Below are 25,362 nucleotides of genomic sequence, written 5' to 3'. Positions count from 1 at the left end.
CAGAGCCAGAGGGTGAAACATTACAGAAAGCAGAAGGGGGTCAGTCCCTGTGAAACCCGCCTGAGTCTGCAAGCTGGTGCCCATTGAAGTCAGGTTCCTGCCCTCCCCAGGGGCTGGGGGATGGGGCTGGATCTCTGGGCATGGCAGGTGCAGCAGATTCTTCTGGCAGCTTTGAGTTTCTCAGGCAGGCACTTTCAGGGAGCTGGCGCCATCCTAGGGATGTGGCCCTGAGCTGTCGGAAACCACGTGGGAGGTTGCATTTTTGTTGGCCAAGGTTGAAGCCTGCTTGAGAAGAGGGTTTGGAGGGCCTGGCTGGAGTGTGGTTAGGGAGAGAGGCTTTTCCAGGCGCCTCTCCTGGCTGCTCGTGGTTGCTGGCAATCCCTGGTTCTGTATAGCTTCTGTCTCCCTGATCCCTGCCTTCCTCTTCACACGGCGCTCTCCCTGTGTGTGTATCTGTGTCCAGATATCCCCTTTTTATCAGGGCACCTGTCCTGTCGGATTAGGGGCCACCCTCCTCTAGGGTGACCTCATCTTAACTCATTACATCTGCCACGATTCTATTTCTAAATAAGGTCCCATTCTGCAGTACCAGGGCTTAGCGCTTTAGCATATGGATTTTGGGGGTACAGAGGTCAACCCATAACAGGCAGTTATTATTATTATTTTGAGATAGGGTCTGGCTTTGTCGCCCAGGCTGGAGTGCAGTGGTGTAATCTTGGTTCACTGCAGCTTCCGACTCCCAGGCTCAAGCGATCCTCTTGCCTCAGCCTTCCAAGTACCTGGGACTATCTGCAGGCATGTGCCACTATGCCTGGCTAACTTTTGTATTTTTAGTAGAGACGGTTTCGCCATGTTTCTTGGCCAGGAAGGTCTCAAACTCCTGAGCTCAAGTGATTGGCTCACCTTGGCCCCCCAAAGTGCTCGGATTACAGGCATGAGCCACTGCGGCTGGCTGGCAAGTTATTATTTTTAACCTCGCTGCTTCATTAGCATTTCCATCCCGCCATGCCAACCCTCTGTGAAGACTGGAAAGGAAGGATATCCTTGGTGCCATGCTGAGGCCTCTCAGGGAGTGGAGGAAGAAGGGTGAACCAAGGGCCCCAGCTTGGGCCTGTTTTTAGCCCCATGCCCAGGGAAGGCTCCGCCTCCCCGACACCCTTTTCCTTATGGGAGCATGGAGCTCATAGCAATCCCTCCTGTCCTCTCCCCTGTGACAGCCCCAAGCATTCACACGATTGTGGATGGGCTTCGTGACCTGCGCAGCGCTGATTCTGGCTTGACGGCCACCACAGCCTTGTAAGGGGAGGCCCCAGTTATGAGGAAGGGGGTGTGCCTAGTTTGTGTTCATGGTTTTACCTGGGTGCTAATGGCTGGCGCTGAAAGCTCTTCTTGGGGGACTCTGTTTCGGATTAAACATCAGCACAGTTTTGTCACTGAGAACAGTTGTAAGAATGACTGCAGGAGAGATGATCAGGAAACCAGGTGGGCAAAGCCCACATTCTGCCTAAGAACAAATTCTCTGAGCTGTCTCTGGTGAGAACAGATCCTCAAAGGTTTCCAGAACAGAGAGGGGTGATCCACTTGCTGTGTAGACCAGAAGTAGCTCACACCATGGTTCCCATGTTAGCGGCCTGCTGCAGCTGCATGACTGGGCTCCTCAGGGGCCTCATCTATAACTCATGGCACGTGAAACACGCTGAAGTGGTCCTGAGGGTTTCACACACCTGAGGCGGCACGCTGGAGTCAGAACACGGATTCTCTGCCGGGAAAACTGGATATCCACCTGCAGAAACACAAAACGACACCCCGATCACTCACTGTACACAAACATCAACTCACAACGGATCAAAGACTTAAATGTAAGACCTGAAACTACAACTAGAAGAAAACAGGGGACATGCTTCATGACATTGGTCTGGGCAAGGGTTTTTTTGGATAAGAACCGGAAAGCACAGGTTACAAAAGCAAAAATAGACAAGCGGGGTGACATCAAACTAAAAAGCTTCTGCACAGCAGAGGAAACAATCAACAGAGTGATGGCATAACCTACAGAATGAGAGAGAATATTTGCAAACCGTACATCTGATAAAAGGTTAATATCCAAAATACATAAGGTGATGGCTGGGCGTGGTGGCTCATGCCTGTAATCCCAGCACTTTGGGAGGCTGAGGCAGGCAGAGCACAAGGTCAGGAGTTCAAGACCAGCCTGATCAACATGGCAAAACCCCATCTCTATTAAAAATACAAAAATTAGCTGGGTGTGGTGGCATGTGCCTGTAATCCCAGACTCAGGAGGCTGAGGCAGGAGAATCACTTGAACCCAGAAGGCGGAGGTTGCAGTGAGCCAAGATCATGCCACTGTACTCCAGCCTGGGCGACAGAGTCAGACTCCATCTCAAAAAAAACAAAAAAAACAAAAAAAACAGTGCTGAAGTAGTAGAAAAGTGGTCACTAGAGGCTGGGGAGAGGGCGTTGGGAAGAGATTGGTTCACGGGTACAAAATTCCAGTTAGGAGGAATACGTCCTGGTGTTCGAGTAGCTGGGACTACAGGTGCACGCCACCATGCTCAGCTAATTTTTGTATTTTTGTAGAGATGGGGTTTTGCCATGTTGCCCAGGCTGGTCTGGAACTCCTGGGCTCAAGCCATCTGCCTGCCTTGGCCTCCCAAAGTGTTGGGATTACAGTTGTGAGCCACCACGTATGGCCAAGTTCTGGTGTTCAGCAGCACAGTAGGGTGACTGTAGCTGGCAATATTATAATCATATTTCAAAATAATAGAAAGAGGGTTATGAATGTTCTCACCACAAAGAAATGGATAAATGTATGAGGTGCTGGATATGATACATCTCCTGAATTGATCATCACATATTGTATCTGTGTAGCAAAACATCCCACCGTACCCCATACAAATGTACAACTACTATGTGCCAATTAAATACAACAGAAAAAGAACATGGACTCCCTACTGCCCAGGGGCCAAGAGTGCAAGGGCTTCTGGGTGAGGAGGAAGGAAGCAAGGCTTTGCCTGCTTGGAGCATGTTTCCTTCCTGGGCTGCTGTCTAGTATTTCCTTCCTGGTTTTCTCCTGGGACAAGAGGGTTGGATTGGAAAGCTTCTCACTGCCTGTTTGCCCTCTGTGCATTTCTTTCATATTTGAATGTGGTTTGGAGTTGAACAGGCCTGAGCTCCAATCTCAGATCTGCTGTGTGACTTGATGGACAAGTCACCGAATGTCCTTACTTCTCACCTGTGAGGTGGGGACCTTGGACAACAACTGATTAGGGCTGTGAGGAGGTGACTCCAGGTGAGGCCAATGTGAGGGCTGTGAGGAGGTGACTCCAGGTGAGGCCAATGTGAGGGCTGTGAGGAGGTGACTCCAGGTGAGGGTGACGTGAGGGCTGTGAGGAGGTGACTCTAGGTGAGGGTGACGTGAGGGCTGTGAGGAGGTGACTCCAGGTGAGGGTGACGTGAGGGCTGTGAGGAGGTGACTCCAGGTGAGGGTGACGTGAGGGCTGTGAGGAGGTGACTCCAGGTGAGGGTGACGTGAGGGCTGTGAGGAGGTGACTCCAGGTGAGGGTGACGTGAGGGCTGTGAGGAGGTGACTCCAGGTGAGGGTGACGTGAGGGCTGTGAGGAGGTGACTCCAGGTGAGGGTGACGTGAGGGCTGTGAGGAGGTGACTCTAGGTGAGGGTGACGTGAGGGCTGTGAGGAGGTGACTCCAGGTGAGGGTGACGTGAGGGCTGTGAGGAGGTGACTCCAGGTGAGGGTGACATGAGGGCTGTGAGGAGGTGACTCCAGGTGACGGTGACACGAGGGCTGTGAGGAGGTGACTCCAGGTGAGGGTGACGTGAGGGCTGTGAGGAGGTGACTCTAGGTGAGGGTGACACGAGGGCTACGAGGAGGTGACTCTAGGTGAGGGTGACGTGAGGGCTGTGAGGAGGTGACTCCAGGTGAGGGTGACGTGAGGGCTGTGAGGAGGTGACTCCAGGTGAGGGTGACGTGAGGGCTGTGAGGAGGTGACTCTAGGTGAGGGTGACGTGAGGGCTACGAGGAGGTGACTCTAGGTGAGGGTGATGTGAGGGCTGTGAGGAGGTGACTCCAGGTGAGGGTGACACGAGGGCTCTGAGGAGGTGACTCCAGGTGAGGCCGATGTGAGGGCTGTGAGGAGGTGACTCCAGCTGAGTTTGACTCATGGGTGCCTCAGGGATGGTGTCCAGAAACAGCCAGCCTTCCCTCTAGCACTTGAAAGCATGCCCTTGAGAAGAGAGGTTTGATTTTCCTTTCTCTGTCTGAAACTTGCCTTCCGTGGCTACCGCCTTTTGGGAAAACAATTTGCCCTTCTGCAGGAACGTCCCGAGTGCGAATCTCGGCCTTCGTGATCCAGCTGTCTCGCCCAGTGCTCTCCTGCTGCTTGGGCAGACACACAGGCTCGCAAGGCCGGCTCTGGAGGCCCTGGCTGCCCCGCCTGTAATGGCTCCAGCAGGAGACCCCCACACCTGCCCCTTGCAGCACAGTCTGTGCTCATACAGGGCAAATGGATGCAAACTGAGCTGTGTGGTGTGGTGGGACCCTACCTCACAGGTGGGACGTTGAGTGAGAGCTGCCCCCCTCCATGCAATGTTCAGGTGACAGGCCCAGCTGAGCTCTGGGCTCAGATGCACACTGGGGTGTAAAACTACAAGGCACAGCAAGGCCGTCACAGCATCACAGCCAGGGTTCTGGTCCCCTCTGGGGCTGAGGAGCAGGAGGCGCGTCCGAGGCCTCTGGAGGCGGAGGAGGCTGTTTCTGGACCTGGGTGGCGGTCCCAGCTGCATGGGCCAAGGCTTCATGGTCACTGGGAAGCTGGGCATGTCTGTCTCATGTGCATTTTTGTGTGTGTATTATATTGTGTTGTGGGTTCAGATGTGGTCTCACCCCCAAATTCATGTGTTAAAGTCCTAACACCCAGGACCTCAGCATGTGACCTTATCTGGAGACACAGTCTTTACAGATGATCAAGTTAAAGAGAGATCATTAGGGCAGGCTTAATCCAGTACACCTGGTGTCCTTATAAAAAGGCAGACTTTGCACACAGAGACACACATGGAGAATGCCGTGTGCAGGTGAAGGCAGAGGTGGGGTGAGGCTTCCACAAGCCAAGGAACTCCAAGGGTGGCCACCAAAGCACCTGAAGCCAGAGGAGAGGCTGGGACAGAGTCCCCTCGCAGCCTCAGATGAATCAACCCTGCCCACGCCTGGATCTTGGACCCCTGGCCTCCAGAGTTGTGAGAGAATACATTTCTGATGTTGAAGCCACCAAGCCTGTGGGACTTTGTTACAGTGGCCTCAGGATACATAAACAGCCTTGTATTCAAGTCTCGGGCTGGGTACTTTGATTTAAATCAGGGTGGACAACGGAACCCAGGCCCCAAACCTGAATTCCCTGGGTCATTCTCTCGACCACCTCTTTTGGTCTGCGAAGCTCCGGAAAGAAGTTTTGCTCCCGAGAGAAAGGCCACGATGGAGTTGAAGCGACCCTCACTGGTGAGTCCTGGTTCAGGCTTACCCCATGCCCTGGAGTGCTGATCTGGGAAATTTGAGGCTGCTGTCTTAGCAGCCCCCAGTGACACGAGGGGTGGCGCAGACTGTGTCTCGCAGGGCATTAAGCAAAGTTCTTAATAAGGGCCTTTTATGGAGCAGTGGGAATGAGACCTGCCAGGTCTGGCTGGGAGTCCATCAGGCCCTCCACATGGGCTGTGGTGGCGGCAGCCACCTCATAGTGTCGTGCACAGCCGTCTATTACCATGTAGGGTTCAGGCTTTGCTGGCTCAGCCCGGATATCCCCGCACTCCTCGGCTGGAGCAGCAGCATGGTTGGTGACCGGGCCTGGCTGCAGGTCCTGAAGGGAGAAGGGCCTGGCTTCGTCCCAGCTCACCCTTGCTGACTGTGCTGCTTCTGACAAGTTCCTTCATGTCAGTTTCCTGCGGCTGCCACACAAAGCACCACAGACCCGGGGTCTTGAACAACAGGAATTTATTTTCCCGCAGTTTTGGAAGCCAGAAGCCCCAAGTCGAGGTGACGGCAAGGTTGGTCCCTGTGGAGGGCCGCGAGGAAGCCCTCACTCTTGGCTTGCGCTTCTCCATCTTGGCCTGCAGCTCCTGTCCGGCGGCCCCTCCTATAGCAACAGATTGCCCTATTTTCCAGGAACAGGCCCCTCCCTTTGCCCCTTCAGGCGTGGAAGTGGCGATGTCTCCTCCTGCTGACCTGGAGAGCTTCACCTGCCCCTGAGGCTTCCTGGAAGCCAGCCCCCCGTGGGTGCAAAAGTCCATCCCTTGAACCATCTCCGTTGCCCCTCTGAGTGAGGCACACAGGCAGCCTTGCAGGTTTTTCCTGAATGCGCAATGATTCTGGAATTACCCAGTGCCCAGCTTGGTGCTTGGCTTAGAGAGAAAGTGTGCAGCCAATGTTTCCTGAATCAAATTCAAGATTTTCAAAGGGCCTGGCCCCTAGATTTGGAGTCAGGCAGGCGTGGGATCCAACCCCAGCTCCGCCACTTGAGAGCAATGGGGCCCTGAGTCAGTCCCTTTTGGAACCTCAGTCTCTTCATCTGTGAAATGGTGGTGCTGATGCCTGTCACACAAGACCCAAGGAGGTAACTGGTGTCAGAGCTGGCATGAAGGCCAGCACACAGGACTCGCTCAGTCAATGGTTCTTGTTGTGATTTTAGGGCTGGTGTCTGGCAGTGGAGCGTGACTCCTGTGTCTGTCTTGGGGCAGATTTTAAGGGACTTGCTTTGCAAAGTCATGGTAGTAAGATCCTTGAAGCGGAGGTTGGGCTATGAACTAATGATAATCTGCTTAGCCAGATTTCAGTCTCCTCCAGTCCCTGGACTTAAGAGATGGTCTGTTCCTATCTGTTCCCAGAACCTATGATGGGGCTGAACTTGCAGGTGGCAGCCAGAGACCCCCATGCTGAACTCGGTTCCACAAGCATCTATCTAGGCTATTCTGTGTGATCATGAAGGGGCATAACTCCCAGGCTGTGCCTTGGAGCAGCTCATGGTCCAGTGGGAGAGGCAGACGTGCAAACAGACAGTGACAACATAGAGAGATGGGACCTACAGGAGGCTTGTAGGAAGTGGTGGTGGTGGGGAGAAGGGTGAACCTGGTCAGGATGTGGGTGGTCAGGGCAGACTTCCTGGAGGAAGTGATGTTGAATGAGCATCAATTTTAGAAGCAGAGTAGGGAGGAATTAAACAGGGCAAAAGAACAGGGCAATGCGAGTAAAATAATTGCCCAAGAACTACTGCAGGATGTGGAGGCAGTGGGAGAGGGACGGTGGGAACCTCAGCACTTTGGTGTTGGACAAGTCACTTCTTTTTACCTGTACGACTTTCAGGTGAACGGATCAGAGAAAGGGTAATGTTCTCCAGTTGAGAAAGAAAGCGTCTTGGCCGGGCGCGGTGGCTCACGCCTGTAATCCCAGCACTGTGGGAGGCCGAGGCGGGCGGATCACGAGGTCAGGAGATCGAGACCATCCTGGCTAACACAATGAAACCCTGTCTCTACTAAAAATACAAAAATAAAATTAGCTGGGCATGGTGGCGGGTGTTTGTAGTCCCAGCTACTTGGGAGGCTGAGGGAGGAGAATGGTGTGAACCTGGGAGGCGGAGCTCGTAGTGAGCCGAGATGGTGCCACTGCACTCCAGCCTGGGCAACAGAGGGAGACTCTGTCTCAACCACCCGTGGTTAGGGCAGGGTTGAGACTGGAAGCCACTTCTCCAGCTGTCTCTAAGGCAGGCTGAGCAAACAGCCCCAGATTCAAACTTCAGATTGTCTTAGTCTCCTAGAGCTGCCATAACAAAACCCCACTGATGGAGTGGCTTAAACAACAGACATGTATTTATTACGGTTCTGGGGGCTGGAAGTACGAGATCAGGGCACCAGCATGGTCATGTTCCAGTGAGGGCTCGCTTCCTGGTTTGCAGACAGCTACCTTCTTACTGCATCTTCACACGGTAGAGAGAGAGAGAGAGTGGCAGAAAGCAAGAGAGCACAAGCAAGCTCTCTGGAGTCTCTTCTTATAAGGCAGCAATCCCATCAGATCAGGACCCCACCCTCACGACCCCTTCTAACTCTAATCACCTCCCAAAGGCCCCATTTCCAAACACCATCCCCTTGAGTATTTGGGTTAGGATTTCAGCATATGAACTTTGGGGGCCACAAATGTTCAGTCTATAACAGAAGGGAAGACCCAGCTTCTGGCCCGTTTGCCTCTAGGCCTCTCAGAAAACCGTGAAATCAGCTTTCTCATGTATTTGAAATTTGCTGATTTTACCAAATGTGATCAGCCACAGGAACGCTCATGTCCTCGACTCCGTCCTCTCCCTCCTTCCCCGTCATGCTGATCTCCGGCACCGATGAGGGGAACTGCACACTGCAAAAGATCTGTGCTTTGGAGAGGATAAAACACCCTGTAAATGCACATTATTGTTATTTTTATTGCGGGCACCCGAGCAAAACTGTCTGTTCATAAGAGCTAATTTAGTTAGATCAGGAATAAGTGCTGCTCGAGATGAAAACTCATTCTCCTTTGCGATATTTTCTTTTGGGTATAAATCAAGAGAAGGGCTTTTAAAATATTTTTAGTATAAATGTATTTCAATCATATGGTCAGTCACCTCTTAGCACAGTTATCTAATAGATCTCCATGTGATTACTGAAATTGAACTTGCCTTGACAGCTCAGCAATCCTTTTCTCCATTCAAACCATATTTGATTTCATCGATTTGAAAAGGGAGCAGGGAAAATCACCTATGACTCTGCATGGAAAATCAGATGTCCTGCAGGCTGATGGAGGATTCCATTGCAGACATGACCTCTATGTGGAACTGGAAATCAGCATTGTAGTTTCAGGTAGGGACTCCATAAAAGTTCTGTCTCCCGTCTCCTTCTGTCCCTCCCCAAAATAGCTCTTTCTGTTATATACAGTGCTAGGAATTTACCCATGCAGCATCCAACCTCCAAGCCTTCCACTAAAGTCAAATGTCTCTGAGAGGCTGAACACCTTAAACCGGGACTATAAATACACCATACAGATGCTGACATTTCCAAGCCCAGGGCAGACATTGCTAATCAATCAGGCACAGTTTCCCACAAAGGCTTGATTTTGACAGGGAGCTCCAGGCAGACATTCCCAATGGATCAGAGTCATGGGTGGAAACTATTAGTCATCCTGGCCTGAAACCATGGTGGAGATGGAGATGATGAAGAGGAAAGCATTCAGCTTCCAAAAGCTCTGCTTTCTCTCTGTTGATGTTTCTTCTTCTTCTTTCTCCTTCTTCTCACTCTGCCACCCAGGCTGGAGTGCAGTGGTGAGATCATGGCTCACTGCAACCTCTGCCTCTTGGGATTGAGCTATTCTCCCACCTCAGCCTCCTGAGTAGCTGGACTACAGGTGCACACCACCATACCCAGCTAATTTTTGCATATTTTGTAGAGGCAGGTTTTGCCAAGTTGCCCAGTTTGGTCTAGAACTCCTGGGCTCAAGTGATTTGCCTGCCTCAGCCTCCCAAAGTGCTGAGATTATAGGCATGAGCCATAGTGCCCAGTTTGTGGTTTCTTTTCTTTTTTTTTTTTAGATGGAGTCTTGCTCTGTTGGCCAGGCTGGAGTGAAGTGGTGTGATCTCAGCTCACTTCGACCTCCACCTCCCGGGTTCAAGTGGCTCTCCTGCCTCAGCCTCCCAAGTAGCTGGGATTACAGGTGCCTGCCACCAAGCCCTGCTATTTTTTTTGTATTTTTAGTAGAGACGGGGTTTCACCATGTTGGTCAGGCTGGTCTTGAACTCCTGACTTCAGGTAATCCATCCTCCTCGGCCTCCCAAAGTGTTGGGATTACAGGCGTGAGCCATTGTACCCGGCCTCTGTTGTTTCATTTTTAACATAAAGTCCACCACACCTTTCCCCCCAATATTTACCATGACATTTTGATTTCTGTTCTAAGCAGATTCACTCTAAGTAGTCTTTCTCCTGTTACTGGTTTTACTCATGTAACAGGAGCCTCTTGTTATAAAACAGGCAAGGAGCTTGCAGTTAAGAAAGGGCAGTCAGGGACCAGTGGGTCACTGTACAATGTCTGATTTTCTAGAAAAGATAAAACCATCCACCAAATGCCTCTGGTTGACTCAGAGAGGGGTCTCCAGTTGATGAATTGGGGGAGACAATGAGGTTTTGGCTCAAACACAGATCTGGCTCATCTGAACAGAACCAGTTGGTGCTGAGCCCTTATGGGGCCAGTCCTGGGTTGGGGAGCAGGCATGAACTGGGCATAGACCCTGCATCCCTTTCCTGGGGCTGCCGTAACACGAGACCACAAACTAGGCAGCTTAAAACAACAGAAATTCACTCTCTCACGGTTCAGGAGGCTGGAGGTCCAAAGTCAAGGTGTTGGCAGGGTCAGCTCCTTCTGAGGCTGGGAGGGGAATCTGCTCCAGGCCGATCTCCTGGCAGTTTCTGGCAATCTTGATGTTCCTTGGCTTGCAGATGCGTCACTCCAGTCTAGGCGTCTGTCTTCACACCGCCCTCCTCTCTGCATCTCGTTTTCTGCCTCTTGTAAGGAAACTTGTTGTTGGATTTAGGTCACCCCAATAACCAAGCCAAGGCAGAGGAGGTGTGTGCCTCCGAGCAGTGGGCAGGAAGCTCAGGGAAGGAGCACGTATCAGAACTGAGTCCTGAAGAAGGGCTGGGAAGTGGGGAGGCGGAGTGAGAGAAGCCGCGTCGCAGGGCGCGGGGGGTGTGAGAGGGCACCATGGCTCAAGGCCAGCTCTTCTCCCTCTGCTCACGGCAGGGTGAGGGCGAGCTCCTGGGCAGGGGCATCTGGGCCGACTCTGTGGTCAGGAGCTGGGTTAGGGTGGGGGGTCAGGAGTGTGGACGGGGCTGCAGGATGTGGAGTTCAAAGCTCAACTCTTACATGGAGCAGCTCATGTGACTTTGGACAACATCCTTGACACCATGGAGCCTTACTCTTCTCACCTGTGAAAGGGAATGACAGCGATCATCCCCACCTCACAGGGAGATGAGTGCTGACGAGGGTAAAGGAAGGAAAACAGGAGAGACACAGTGACCTTTCAGCCATCATTAGCCACTTGTACTATTATTTCAGCCTTGTACCCCCAGCTGCTAGCACGGAGATGGTGCGGCCTAGACGCTCAAGAAATGGCAGTTGAACAAACAATAAAAGCCCAAAGCACATTGCTTTCTTAAAAAAAAAGGCAGCTTTGGCTGGGCGCGGTGGCTCATACCTGTAATCCCAGCACTTTGGGAGGCCGAGGCGGGCGGATCATGAGGTCAGGAGATCGAGACCATCCTGGCTAACACGATGAAACCCCATCTCTACTAAAAATACAAAAACTTAGCCGGGCGTGGTGGCAGGTGCCTGTAGTCCCAGCTACTCGGGAGGCTGAGGCAGGAGAATGGCGTGAACCCGGGAGGCGGAGCTTGCAGTGAGCCGAGATGGCGCCACTGCACTCCAGTCTGGGCGGCAGAGTGAGACTCCATCTCAAAAGAAAAAAAAAAAGAAGGCAGCTTTATTGAGGTCTAAGTGATGCACATGAAATCACTCATTTTCAGTGTGTCATTCAATGGTTTCTAGTCAGTTTACAGATTTGCGCACCCCTCCTGACGTCCAGTTTTGGAACACATCCATCACCCCAGTTCATACCCTTGCTGTCACTCACAGTTCCCACACCCAGCCCCAGGGAACCGTTGACCCACTTCCTGTTTCTATAAATTTGCCTTTTCTGGGCATTTCAAATAAATGGAGTCACACAATATGTAGTATTCTATGGCTGGTTTTCTTTTATGCGGCAAAATGTTTCTGTGGTTGACGTGCTGTATCATGGATCAGTTACTCATTTCTTTTGATTGATAAATAGAATTTCATTGTATCCATCTGCCACTTTTTATTTATCCATTCCCCAGTTGATGGCATTTGGATGGTTTCCAGTTTTTGGCTACTGTGAAAAATATTGCTATGAGCATTCACATGCAAGTCTATGTGGGGATGCATGTTTTATTTCTCTTGGGTTGATTCTTAAGAGTGAAATTGCTCTCACATCCCTGTGATATGGTACTATTATCATCATGCCATTTCGCAGATGAGGAGAGTAAGGGTTGACATGTTGAGTAGGGTGGCTCACACCTGTAATCCCAGCACTTTGGGAGGCTGAGGCAGGAGGACAGCTTGAGTACAAGAGTTCAAGACCATCCTGGGCAACGTAGTGAGACCGTGTCTCTACAGAAAATAAGAAAAATTATCTAGGCATGGTGGCACGTGCTTGTAGTCCCAGCCACTTGGGAGGCTGAGTTGGGAGGATTGCTTGAGTCTGGGAGGTCAAGGCTGCAGTGAGCCAGGATTGTGCAACTGCCCTCCTGCCTGGGCAACAGAGCAAGACCCTGTCTCAAAAAATAATTAAAAATAAGAGATGTTGAATATATTGTGCAAAGTTCAAGTTAACTTTTTAAAAAATTAAGTTTATTTTTTATTTTTTTTGTAAGACAAGGTATCATTTTGTTGCCCAGATTGGGGTGCAGTGGCATGACCTTTGCTCACCGAAATCTCTGCCTCCCAGGCTCAAGCGATTCTTCTGCCTCAGCCTCCCAAGTAGCTGGGATTACAGGTGCACACTATCGCCCAGCTAATTTTTGTATTTTTAGTAGAGATGGGATTTCACCATGTTGGCCAGGCTAGTCTTGAACTTCTGACCTCAAGTGATCCGCCCACCTTGGCCTCCCAAGTGCTGGGATTATGGGCATGAGCCACCACACCTGGCCTAGAAACTAAGTTTTTTCCCAGTGTGGCTGTGCCCTTGTACATTCCCACCAGCCACGTATGAACTTCTAGTTTCTTTAATCTTTTTCATATCTGTTTTTTTCGTTATAGTCACCTTCGTGGATGTGTGGTAGCAACTTGTTTTCATTTTAATTTGCATTTCCCTAATGACTAATAACGTTGAGCATCTTTTCCTGTGCTTAGTAGCCATTTACATAGGTCTACTTTAGTGAGATGTCTATTTAATTATTTTGCCCATGTTTGAATTTTTTTGTCTTCTTAAGTTCTAAGAGTTCTTTATATATTCTGGATACAAGTGTATCCTTTTCCCATTGAATTGTTTTGGCACTTTTATCAAAAACTAATTACCCATAATGTTTGTAATTCTGATACAATTCTGTTCTGCTGATCTATACATCTATCCTTCCATGAATGCTCCGCTGTCTTGATTATTAAGGCATAATATTGAGATTGAAATCAGGGAGTATAAATCTTCCATATCCTTTGCCTTTCCGTATAAAATTTAGGACCAGTTTATCAGCTTCTACAAAAAGGTTCAATAGTATTTTGATAGGGATCGCATCGAATTTATAGGTCACTTTGTGGAGAATTTGCTATCTAGACGATATTGAATCTTCCAATCCATCAACATAGAATGTTCTTCCATTTGTTTATGTCATCTTTAATTTCTCTCAACAATGTTTGGTAGATTTCAGTGAAGATCTTGCACTCTTGTTAAATTTATTCCTAAGCATTTTATTCTTTTTGATGCTATCGTGAATGGAATTATTTTCTTAACTTTATTTTTGGATTGTTTGTTGCTATTATGTAGAAATACAATTGGTTTTCGCATATTGATCTTGTATGTACAATCTTGCTAAACTTGTTTATCCTATGAGGTTTTTTTGTTTTGTTTTGTTTTTTTTGTTTTTGTTTTTTTTGAGACGGAGTCTTGCTCTGTCACCCAGGCTGGAGTGCAGTGGCGCGACATCGGCTCACTGCAAGCTCCGCCTCCCAGGTTCACGCCATTCTCCTGCCTCAGCCTCCTGAATAGCTGGGACTACAGGCACCCGCCACCACGCCCGGCTAATTTTTTGTATTTTTAGTAAAGATGGGGTTTCACCGTGTTAGCCAGGATGGTCTGGATCTCCTGACCTCGTGATCCGCCCACCTTGGCCTCCCAAAGTGCTGGGATTACAGGCGTGAGCCACCACGCCCGGCCTATCCTATGAGTTTTTAAATGGATCTCTTGGGGTTTTCTATATTAAGGATCATGTCATCTATGTGTAAAAGTAGTTTATTTCTTCACTTTGAATCTTGATACTTTTTATTATTTTGCCATATTGCCCTAGTTAAACCTCTAGTAGTTTGTTGATTAAAAGTGGTGAGAGTGGACATCTTTGCCATGTTCCTGGTCATGAGGGGAAAGCTTTCTGTGTGTTTCATCACTGAGTGTGATCTTCGCCATGGGTTTTTTGTAGATCCCCTTTTCCAGGCTGAGAAAGTTCCCTTCTATTTCTAGCGTGTTGAGAGTTAAAAAAAAAAAAAGTCAATAGATACTGAATTTTAAAAAATGCATTTTCTTAGAGACAATCGTGTGATTTTTCCCCTTTGTTCTATTAATATGATGTATTAGATTAATTGATATTTGGATGTTAAAGTAGGCTTGCATTTCCAGGATAGATCCCACTTGGTCATAGTATCTAGTCCTTTTTATATGTTGCTGGATTCAGCTTGCTAATATTTTGTTAAGAATTTTAGCATTTGTTTAATGATGAATATTGGTCTGTGGTTTTCTTCTAATGTTTTCGTCTGGCTTTGGTTAGGATAATACTAGCTTCATACAATGGGTGAGAAGTGTTCCCTCCTCCTCTATTTTCTAAAAGAGTCTGTGAAGGATTGGTATTATCTCTTCTTTAAATATTTGTTAGGATTCACCAGTGAAGCTATGCGGATCTGGCTTTTCATCGTGGAGAGATTTTTAATTATTAACTCAATTCCTTTATATTGTTGCAAGTCTGTTCAGATTTTATATTTTATCTTGAGTCAGTTTTTGTAATCTGTGCATTTCCAGGAATGTGTTCATTTATCTAAGTTGTCTAATTTGTTGGTATTGCATTGTTTACAGTATTCTCTTACAAGCCATTTAATTTCATATGATTGGCAATGATGTTCCTTTTTTCATACCTGATTTTGGCAATTTGTATGTTTTTTCTTCTCTTTTTTTGGCTCATCTAGCTAAAAGTTTATCAATTTTGTTATCTCTTTAAAGACCCACCTGTGGGTTTCACTGATTTTCTCTTTTGCTTTTCTGTTTTCTATTTTGCTGATTTTTGTTCTAATCTTTCCTATTTCCTTTCTTCTGCTTACTTTTTGTTTAGTTTGCTCTTCTTTTTCTAGCTCCTTTAGATAGATGCTTAAGCTATTTAAGACCTTTCTTTTTTTCTGACATAGGTGTTAAAAGGTATAAATTCCCCTCTACGCACTGCTTAGCTGTGTGCCATGCATTTTCATATATTGTTAGAATTTTTCATCCGCTTCAAAATATTTTGTAATTTCTCGGGTAATTTCTTCTTTGACCCTTGAGTTATTTAGAAATGTGCTGCTCATTTTTGAAATATTTGGGCTTTCATAGACTTTTGTTAATGTGTGATTTAATTTCACTATGGCTAGGGACCATGCTTTGTGTGATTTCAGTCTGTTTACATTAACGAGGCTCATTTTAAGGCCTAGCAATGTTCTGTCCTGGAGAATGGTCTACGTGTGCTTGAAAAAAATTGTGTATCTTGCGGTCATTAGGCTAGTTAGGTTGGGTTGGTCAATAATGTGTTTAAGTCTTCTATATTTTTACTGATTCTTAACCTAGTAGTTCCATTGGTGATTGAGAGTGGGATTTGAAATCTCCAACTCTTGTCCTTTTAATTCCATGAGTTTTTGTGTCACGTATTTTGAAGCACTGTTATTAGGGGTGTATACATTTGTAATTTTTGTATCTTCCTGATGTATTAACTCTTTTATCATTATGAAATGTTCTTCTTTGTCTCTAGTAATATTTGTTGTCTACAAGTTTATTTTGTTTAATATTAAAATTATCACTCCCGGCTCTCTTATGATTTATTTTTTCATGGTGTATTATTGTCCAGTCCTTTTACTTTCATCCTATTTGCATTTTTGAATCTAAGATAAGTCTCTTGTAGATAATATATAGTCACATCACCTGTTTATGCAGTCTGGCCATTTCTGTTTTTGGCCTGTTTAGACTATTCACATTTAATGTACATTTAATGTACTTTATATTACATTATGCTTACATGTACCATTTTGGGTTTTCTATACCTCTCTTTTGTTGTTGTTATCTTTTTCCTTTGTTCCTTCTTCATTACTTTTGTTTCTTTTAAATAAATATTTTTAGTATCCCATTTTAATTCCTGTGTTTTTTTTTAAACCTTGTATTTTGAGTTATTTTCTTAGTGGTTGCTTTAAGGACTACAAAATACTTTTAACTTGTCATAATCTACTTCAGATTAATACTAACTTAATTCTGACCAAATACAGGAGGTTTGCTTCAATAAAGCTTCATTCTTTTCCCCTTGTACTATTATCGTCACACATATATTACATATGTATTATCTAAATATCTGTATCTATATATTTTTCTTATAAACCCAACAGTGTAGTGTTATAATTATTACTCAAGTCTTTTAAAGAATTTAAGAGAAAAATATATTTACAGAGTATTTTATATTAACTGTAATGTTTACCATTTTTTTTTTTGGGACAGGGTTTCACTCTTTGCCCAGGCTGAAGTGCAGTGGCATGATCTTGGCTCACTGCAACCTTCCCTCCCAGGTTCAAGTGATTCTCATGCCTCAGCCTCCCAAGTAGCTGGGACTACAGGCATGTGCCACCACACCCAGCTAATTTTTGTATTTTTAGTAGAGATGGGGTTTCACCATGTTGGCCAGGTGGTCTCAAACTCCTGGCCTCAAGTGATCTGTCCCCTTTGGCCTCTCAAAGTGCTAGGATTACAAGTGTGAGCCACTGCGCCTGGCCTAACATTTAGCATTTCTAATGCTTTTAATTTCTTCTTGTGAATTTAAGTTTCCATCCATCTGCTATCATTTCCTTTCAGCCTCATGGGCTTCGTTTGGTATTTCTTGAAAGGCAAGCCTGCTAGCAATGAATTCCAACAATATTTGTTTATCTGAGAATGTCTTCATTTCACTTTCGTTTTTGGAGGATAGTTTTGCTGGATATAGAATTATTGGATGACTTTTTTCTTTTTTTGCATTTTGAATATGTCATTCTACTGCCTTCTGCCCCCTGTTTTTTTCTGTGATGAGAAGTCAGCTGCTTATCACATTATTGTCCCCTAATACATGATGAATTGATTTTATCTTGCTTCCTTCACGATTTTCTCTTTATCCTTTAGCCATCTGATTATGATGTGTCTAGGTGTATATCTCTATGTATTTAACCTACTTGGGGTTGTTAAGTTTTTTCAAATGTTTGGATTAAAGTTTTTCATCAGTTTTAGAAATGTTTTGGCCATTATTCCTTCAAGTATTTTTTGTAGCCCCTTTCTCTCTCTCTTCTCCTCTGGAACTCCTGTTAAATGCGTATTGACATGCTTGATGTTCTACAGGCTGTTGAGGCTCTATGAATTTTTCTTCACCCTTTTGTTCTCTTTGTTCTTCATATTGGTTAATTTTTATTGCTCTGTTTTCATGCTTGCTGATTCTTCTGCTATCTCAAATCTGCCATTGAGCCCTTCTGGTGAATTTTTCCCATTAGTGTACTCTTCAACTCTGGAATTTTCATTTGGTTTGAAAATATTATTTCTACCCCTTTATTCAGACTCTCTATTTATTGATTTATTATTGTTGTACTTTCTGTTAATTATTTGATTATGTTTATAATAGTTGCTTTGAAGTTTTTCACTACCAAATCTAACTTCTGGAGACCCTCAGAGACTGGTTTTCCCTCACTCTGACCCCTGGAGCATAGGTCATATATTTCTATGTTTTTCATTTCTCTTTTTTTTGTTGTTGAAAACTGGAAATTTTAGGTAACATATTATATCAACTTTGGATTTTGATTTTCCCCAAGAAGGTTGTTACTGTTTGTTGCTTGTTCATTTGTTTAGTAACTTGCCTCTGCTAAATCTAGGAAATTCATTTTCCTTGCTGTGTATAGCACTGATGCTCAGATTAAAAATATATATATTTCTGGCTGGGTGTGGTGGCTTACGTCTGTAATCCCAGAACTTTGGGAGGCCAAGGCGGGCAGATCATTTGAGGTCAGGAGTTCTAGACCAGCCTGGCCAGCATGGTGAAACCCCCTCTCTACTAAAAATACAAAAATTAGCCGGGTGTGGTGGCACACGCCTGTAGTCCCAGCTGCTCAGGAGGCTGAGGTAGCAGAATCGCTTGAACCAGGAGGTGGAGGTTGCAGTGAGCCAGGATCGCACCATTGCACTCCAGCCTGGGTGACAGAGTGAGATTCCGTCTGTCTCTCTCTCTCTCTCTCTCTCTCTCTATATATATATATACATAGACACACACACACATATATACACACACATATATATACACACATATATATACACACATATGTATATACACATATATATACACACATATATGTATATACACACATATATATATATATATATATATATATATATATATATATTTATCTTTTTTTTTTTTAAAGTCTGGCTTTTGTGCCCCTGTGTGTCCATAGTATAGAGGTCAGCCAGTGTTTGATCAGAGGTTGTTCTCAAACACCTCAAGCTAATAAGACTTCTATATTCTGTTAAAGACCTGTACACAGGTAGGGGAGCACATTCATAATTCTGGCCGTTTCCAAGTCTGCCTGGCTTTTACTTTTTACTACACTGTTTATGTTTCCTGTGTGTGTGCACGTGGCCTTAGGGTCAGCTAGCTAGAAATCATGGCTGGCTTGGATCCTTTCCAGTCTCCATTACGTATAGACACAGCCCCAGCCATTCCACACAGCCTGTCAGATTGTCACTTTTGCTGACAATGCCATTAGGCATGAGCATTACCCATTGCTCCAAATTGTGTGATTCCTGTCAACTGTGGCCCACCAGCTGCTGGTCCTCAGGGCCTGTCCTGCCCTAAAGAATCTCTAAGTCTATCCAGCTGGGAGGGCAGTATGGGAGCAGCCCTGGGCCAGAATTTTACAAACTCCCACTGTTTCTAACTGAAATTCAGCAGTTTTCAAGAATAAGCACTTCTCAGATTGGTGCATGCTTTTGGATGATTTTCAGAGTGTGGAAATGGCTGGTCTTTTTTGGTCAATTTTGTGCAGCTGTATAATTGACTTTTGGGGAGAGGATTTGTCAGCCTCCTCACTTGGCCATAGCTGGGTGTCCAGAAGTACATTCCTGATTGGAAAATGCAGTAGGCAAGATGAATGTCCTTGGCAGGATAGGGTAGGGGAAAAGTGGTTGGATATGAGGCTGAAAAGATTGCCTGGGGCTGGATGAAACCTTATTTAGTAGAGGAGAAAAGAGGTAGCACCCTTGGGGAAAGGGATTTTCCCAAGTTCTCAAACCTCAGTCAATGGAGAGATGACACTGGAACCTGGATCTCCTGACTCCCAATCAGTTGCTTCCCCCCACATCTACCAAATTGCATTAGTAGTTGTAGTTTAGAAGTCCACATCCAGTTTTCAGTATGACAGGCACATCCATCCATCCATCTATCCATCCATCTATCCATCCATCCATCCATCCACCCACCCACCCACCCACCTACCCACCCATCCATTCATCCATCCATCCATCCATCCATCCATCCATCCATCCATCCATCCATGCATCCATCCACCTATCCATCCATCCATCCCTCCCTCCCTCCCTCCATGCATCCATCCACCCATTCATCCATCCATCTACCCATTCTTCCATCCATCCATCTACCCACCCACTCGTCCATCCATCCATCCATCCATGCATCCATCCAACAAATACTGAATGAGTTCCCACTGTGTGCCCAGAATTGCACACAGCTCTGGCAATACAGAGGCAAATGAAAACTGACACAGTCCCAGGGCTTATGACCCTTATAGTCTTAGACTGGGGACACTTCAGTTGCCAGAAAGGGCCTTGCAAGAGCTAGTTTGAAGAAATGTCTCATGCTGATTTGTTAGTGTTGATTAAGGCTGTAGCTCTTTCCAGGAAAAACGGTGAGTTTTAATTGACTCCCAAGCTGAAATGTCTCAAACCATGATTTTCAACCAAAATTTTCTTTGTGAAAAATCGCAAATGTGCAACACATTTAAATAAAAAATCAATTTCATAGTCAAGAGTTTGGTAGCAAAAATGTTGATTTCCAAAATGAATCTCAAGGGCAAGAATGCCATGAGGTCTCTTTCAAAATGTCTGTTAAACTTGAGGGCTTTGAAAATCTCTCCTTCAGAGAAATCTATCATCATGAACCATTGGCCCTTCACGGTGAGACTGCCATGGAGCGGCCTGATACTTAAACCCTTGCCAATTACTGCTAGCTTCCTATGCGATGCCAAGCAACCATATGGAAACTGAAAAATTCAGTAAAAATCTGGATGCCTTTTCTATATGACAACAAATAATCAGATATTTGGAAACAAGAGATTTTTTTTTTTAACTAAATCTTGAGTCATTCTCTGGAAATTTCTAAATACAACCTCAGAGGAAGTTGTGGTGTTACTCATTTTATCCCGTCCTTCTCTGTTTTCTTCCTGGGTGATCTCATTCAATAATCATGCCCCAATCTGTATCCCAAGCCCTTGAAATCTCCTGGTCACCATTTCCAAAGGCCTCCCAAGCTTCCCTGATACCAAGGCAACACTTTAGGCAAATTCGTTCAGAGGAGTAAGTTCTTCCCTCTCTCTTCCTTCTGCCTTACTCAGCATGTATTTCCATAGTGGTCTGTGGTCGCTAGGGCTCACCAAATGTCCTAGTGCTCCCACATCTGCCAGCCTTGCTTGTAGGTAGAGGCCATGAACCTGGGTCTGGCCACTGGGATGTGAGGGATAGAGCGACTTCTAGGACCCATCCTTATAAAACATCCTGTGTGATTCTCTAGCTCTCTCTTCTCCTGTTATGTGACTTTAAAGGCCTCTTGTTCCAGATTGGAAAGCTACAGGATGGAGGAGGCCACCTGACTTTGCATTTGCATCAGACTTTGTGAATGAGTGAAATGAACCTTGCTTGGGTTACACCACTGAGATTTGGGGTTAATCTGCTACGGCAGCCCAGCCTGGCCTATCCTGACTCATACCTGCAGGATGTCCCACAGACACCTCAGAGGCCACATGCTCAAAGTTGCACCAGGCGCTTTCTCCTTTACGTGTTCCTGACCTAGGGAAGTGGCATCACCGTTCCTCCTACCACTTGTAGGTTGCGTTTGACTCTTCTGTTTCTCACTTTGCACAAGAGGTGGTTCTGGGGACCCACCTCTATCTCCTCCTCTCCACACCTCCCCATGGCCTCCCAGCTTTCAGAAGCTGCCAGCATTAACTTTTAAAAACACAAACCTGACCATTCCATTCCTTTTTCTTAAAATCCCTAGAAGGTCCTCTTTGAACTCAGAATAAAGCACAAACCCTTTAGCACCCAAGACCTGTGGCCTTTTGGCCTATCTCCCTCCAGTCTCATGGCCATGGCTCTGCCCCGCATGGCAGGGCTACTTGCCACTCCCGGTGTGGACCACGTGACTTTATGCCTTTGTCCCTGTGTGTGCTGCACTCTCTGTTTCACCTTACCTGGGTTTCTACTCACCACCCAAGACCTGCTCCAATGTATTTTTCTGTGATGCCAACATGTCAGGCGAATAAATTCTTCCCTCTGTCTTCCTTCTACCATACTCAGCACATATTTCCATAATGGCCTATGTTCTCTGGGGTGTAACTAGCTGTTAAGCAGAAATAAAAACCACGGGGTCAAAGAGTTGAGGGACAATGGAATTAATCAAAGTCAAACAGGTTTTTAAATTGCAGAACTTTCCAGGCTTCAATATGCAAAGTCACGTGACTCTGTAAAAGGTATGATGGAGCCCATGGTCCTTCCTAACGCAGCGCATTTCTAGAGAGTACCTCCTAAGGCTAACGTTCCACGAAAGTCCTAATGTAACCCACCCTCTCACTTGACAGATGGGAAACTGAGGCCCGGAGGACACAGCTGGGAGTGGCCAAGTGGAAACAGCTAGGAGACTGGATGAGGAGGTGAAGTGCGCTGGCAGGGGGGCTGCTCTTCTGGTAGGTGAGGGACTCAGTGCTCAGCCCCCAGCCTTGGGGAGCATTTGTCTTGTGAATGAATACGCACTGTACCCCAGCTAGGCATTTCGAGGGGCTGGACAGAGACTTCAGAATAGACCATCATGGACTGTCATCACATAGGTGAGGTTGTGTGATGCAATGGGGATTTACTGTGGGTTATCTCATCATAGGTCCATGTGAAGACCCCCTCTGCAGCACATGACATAGTCAATGCCTTCCAGGTGTCTTAGCATTACATAGACACTCATTTTTCTGCATGGCAACCTACAACCCAGGTACCATCATCATTCTCATTGAACAGATGAGGAAACTGAGGCACAGAGACATTCGGTGATTTGTTTCCTGCAGTGCCAGAACCTGAGTTCAGCTTCTCTCCCAACCATCACTGTGAGCTCATTTTTTTAAAAAAAATACTTATGACACACTGACTGTGATGGGTGCTTTCACCTACAGAACAACCACTTTGTAGGCAGGTGTCATTACTGCCCTCACTACCCCCTCTGCTGTGGTTGAATGATAGTGTCCCCTCCAAAATTCATGCGGAAACGCAATCCCCAATGCAATGCAAAGTGGCCTTTGGGAGGCGATGAAAATGGAATTAGCACTCTTATTAAGGGCTCAAAGTGGAAAGGTGTACTCTCTTGCCCTTCCAACCTTTCCCTCTCTTCTGCCAAGTGAGGACACTGTGTTTGTCCCTCAAGAGGGCGCCATCCTGGAAGCAGGAAGCAGCCCTCACCAGACACCAGTCCTGCTGGTGCCTCGATCTTGGACTTCCCAGTCTCCAGAACCATGAGAAATAAATTTCTGGGTGTTTTTTTTGAGACAGGGTCTCACTCTCTAGCCCAGGTTGGAGTGCAGTGGCACAATCATGGCCCATTGCAGCCTCACCCTCCCAGGCTCAAGGAGATCCTCCCACTTCAGCCTCATGAGTAGCTGGAACTACAGGCATGCATCACCATGCCTGGCTAATTTTTAAAAAATATTTTATATTTAAAAATATAAAGTGGGGTCTTGCCATGTTGCCTAGGCCGGTCTTGAACTCCTAGGCTAAAGTGATCCTCCCACCTCAGCCTCCCAAAATGCTAGGATTACAAGCGTGAGCCACTGCACCTGGCCTGTTCTTTATCAATTACCCAGTCTGTGGTATTTTGTTGCAGCCCTTACAGCCTCCTCTAGGCAGTTGTTGTTATCTCCCCTCAGTACCACCTGGAAGGGTGTAGTCAGCACTCTCATCCTAAAGATTTGCCCCTTTCAGCCATGGGCCACTTTCCCAGACCCCCCCAGTGCCCATCAGGAGAGGACCATGTGTGGTCCAGGCTCCAGCGTGCTGAGGGCTTCCTCTAAGCAAGAGCATGCTCCTGCCTGGTGAGAATAGGAATGTCTGGTGGGAGGAGAATAAATCACTCCTCACCTCCAACCTACATTGGCCAGAGCTGGCCCCTGCTCTCTGTTCCCATGGCACTTTATATGTGTGGATAGAGAGCCGGGGAGCAGTGGGGTTAGGGTGGGCCCATGCTATGTGCTGCAGGGCTGGTGGGTCATAGTCTCCCCAGGTGTTGGTGGTGTTAATAATCATCCTAGGCCCGTGGGGTGGGGTGAGGATTGATGCATGAGAAAGTTGAGGCGGGGGCTCTGGCATGGAGCAGGGCTTGGGCCACTCATCACCCAGGACCATGTCAGCCCTCAGGAGCCTGTGGGTGTATAGGGGAAGCGCAGGGGTTCTTCAGCAAGAGGGACAGGTTCAGAGCCTGCTGATGCCCCTTGATGGTTTTGGGACCTTGAGCAAGTCCCCTTGCCTTTTGGCGCTGTGCCTCAGTTTCTTCTTTTATAAGAAGGAGGTGATGATGCAACCCACCTACCCAGCCCCACTCCCCGCCGCGTCGGGGGAGCAGGTGAGCTAGCACTGTGGCACCGGGAGTGGAGCTGACCCCTGGCGGGCCCACGCTGGAGGGGCATCGCCATCTCTGCTGCCCCCCCTGTGGCGTCATCATATCGACCTGCCAGTCCCCCTCACCTGATGTTAATCTCCCAGAGGATGGGGACTGGTTCTGATCACCTCCTGGCTTCCAAGTGCCTGCCACAGGGCCTGGGACCCCTGACGCCTCAGTGGACTCTGGGCAGACCTGGGAAGGCTTGGTGTTCACTACCTGCTGCCGTGTGCTGCACTCTGCCACCCTGCGGCTCTCTCTCCAGTTCCTCAAAGGCCCCTGTGCCATCTGTCTCCAGGTGTTTGCACCAGCTGGTTTGCAACCCCCTCCACCATCTCTTCCCCAATTCCTTAGACACTGTCTGTCCTTCTAGGTTCGGCTTCAGAGGCAACTTTCTTGGGGAAGCTTCCAATGACTGTCTAGGTTACTCATGCCTCTCTGTGGTCCTGCTGCGTGCAATCCCATTTCGGGGTGCCTGTCCAGCTGGAGGCTGCTAGCGCTGCTTCTCCTTGCCTTTTGTCTGTGTCCCCACCATGGCGTGAGTCCATGAGGGCAGGGATCTGGTCGAGTTTGTCCCTGCCATCTACTATGCCGGGCACATAGTAGGTGCTCAGTAAATATTTAGTGACTGGAATAATGGAACCAACACTTTTGTGGTGCATTAACTGTCCCTCTCACACATCAGGGGTCTGGCTGGTCCACAGAGATGACGTCCAAGGGATAAGAACTCCTTGCCTCCATTAAAATGCAACAACCCCTCTAAGAAGAACTGCTGAGTCTTCCCCCCGGTCTGCCCTCTGTCTTCTGGTTGGACACAGCCAATAGCCTCTTGTGTTTCCCTGTGGGTTCCTTTCCTTCCTCCACATGTGGATATGCTACCCTTCGGTCTCCACATCAGACTTTTGCTCCTGGCCTGAATTAAAGTCCCGACCTGCCAAATCCACTGTCTGGCTCTGTTTCCCCTGACAACCTGATAACGAGATTGTCAGCTTGATCCTTCTCGCTCAAAGCTCTCCCCTCTCACCCCTTGTTGTTTGCTAAAAGTCGTTAGGAGATTTCTCTGCAGGTCATTACTGTCCTCCTGCCCTGACAGCAGGTACAAAACTTCTGAATCTTGCTCAGGGCTGGCCCAGGGGCTTCTCCTTTGGGGAGTCCAGCAAACCACCAGCCTGTCCCTGCAGTGCTCCCTCCTGCCAGGTTCACAGCATTTCCAGTGAGCCTCATCATGGAACCTTGACATCTCTGAGGCGGGCCCCATTTAGGGAGCTGCACAATTGGAGCTTTGTCACATTTATAAAGATAAATTAAAATATTATCACTAGAGACCGTCAATAATTTA

At 47.2% G+C, this 25,362-nt stretch overlaps 1 long non-coding RNA gene across 1 annotated transcript in view; it reads left to right on the top strand.

The window, feature by feature from the left end:
* The window catches only part of LOC129464730 (uncharacterized), a 31,612-nt gene extending 6,250 nt beyond the window's left edge, over positions 1-25,362 (top strand). Inside the window, exon 3 of the long non-coding RNA XR_008651710.2 lies at positions 24,709-25,362. This is a non-coding gene — a long non-coding RNA (uncharacterized lncRNA). The remainder of the gene's footprint in view (positions 1-24,708) is intronic.

The sequence above is a fragment of the Symphalangus syndactylus genome, chromosome 16 (assembly GCF_028878055.3).
Source record: "Symphalangus syndactylus isolate Jambi chromosome 16, NHGRI_mSymSyn1-v2.1_pri, whole genome shotgun sequence".
In the NCBI taxonomy this organism is placed as follows: domain Eukaryota; kingdom Metazoa; phylum Chordata; class Mammalia; order Primates; family Hylobatidae; genus Symphalangus; species Symphalangus syndactylus.
The sequence above is the reverse complement of the archived record's forward strand: the minus strand, read 5'-3'. Positions and strand labels throughout refer to the sequence as shown.